Here is a 1,088-nt window from a genome sequence, read left to right as displayed (position 1 = left end):
GGCACTTTTTACATCTGCTGTACCATCTGTTATTTTAATTTCCTGTCTGTTTTCAGAATACAGATAGAAGACTGCATGACTATGCCTGCATTTGTTGCATTAGGTTGATATGTGATCACTTATTATTGAATAAATTACTATTGGCTGATCAGGGTCAGAAACAGGCCTGATCCAGCTTGGAGTGGAGAGAAAAAAATGCCTCCTCTCCACACAAGCACTCATGGGAAGGACAATTGAACAGAGATTCCAAATGCTGCCAGTTCCTACATTCCAAGCCCCCTTCTACTACTCTCCTGGTCACATGACCCAGGGTGAACCATGTGCCATCTGCCTTGTGCACATAAATGCCACATGAAAACAGTATCCACCTTGATTACATACTCCCACTTACTCATATGTATGCACCTGCCCCAATTAGGTCCTCACATATACACAGAGAGAAAACATGTTTCTTTTTTCCTTCTACAGAATATAATTCACTCTCTCTTGGGGCCATGAGTGGCAAAGGGGCTGAAAAGAATTTCTGAAACCATGCTCTGCAGGCTTTCTCTGACTTGTTAACTGACAGCACAACTTAGTTGCACTAAGACACTGGACAAAATCTATAAAGGAATCATTGTAAAGTTTGCACCTCAACTGACGAAGAGGTCTGCTAAACTTTGATTGAACTGGGATTGGCTACTGCAGCGTTTCTCAACCTTGTCAACTTGAAGATGCATTCGCTGGCTGGGGAATTCTGGGAGTTGAAGTCCAGACATCTTCAAGTTGACAAGGTTGAGAAACACTGGGCTACTGGAGCATCTTAAAAACACGTTTGAAAAGTATTGAAATGGTTTTTCACAAATGTTATTGGGAATCGTAACCGATAAGCAGTGAGCAATATTTGCTCTCCCTTCCAAAGTTAGTTTTAAAAATATTATTTGTAAAAAAGGAAATAATCTTATATGCATCATTTGCATTATTCTGCTTTATATGAATAAATGATCAAATATCAATTAAAGAATTCCCCTTGGAAATCAAATTAGGCTAGATGCCTAACCTTTATCTGAACAGTTTTTAAAAATGTTATGTGCAAGGAATTGTATCAC

Source organism: Thamnophis elegans, chromosome 2, assembly GCF_009769535.1.
Source record: "Thamnophis elegans isolate rThaEle1 chromosome 2, rThaEle1.pri, whole genome shotgun sequence".
Classification (NCBI taxonomy): domain Eukaryota; kingdom Metazoa; phylum Chordata; class Lepidosauria; order Squamata; family Colubridae; genus Thamnophis; species Thamnophis elegans.
This window is presented reverse-complemented; position numbering follows the sequence as displayed.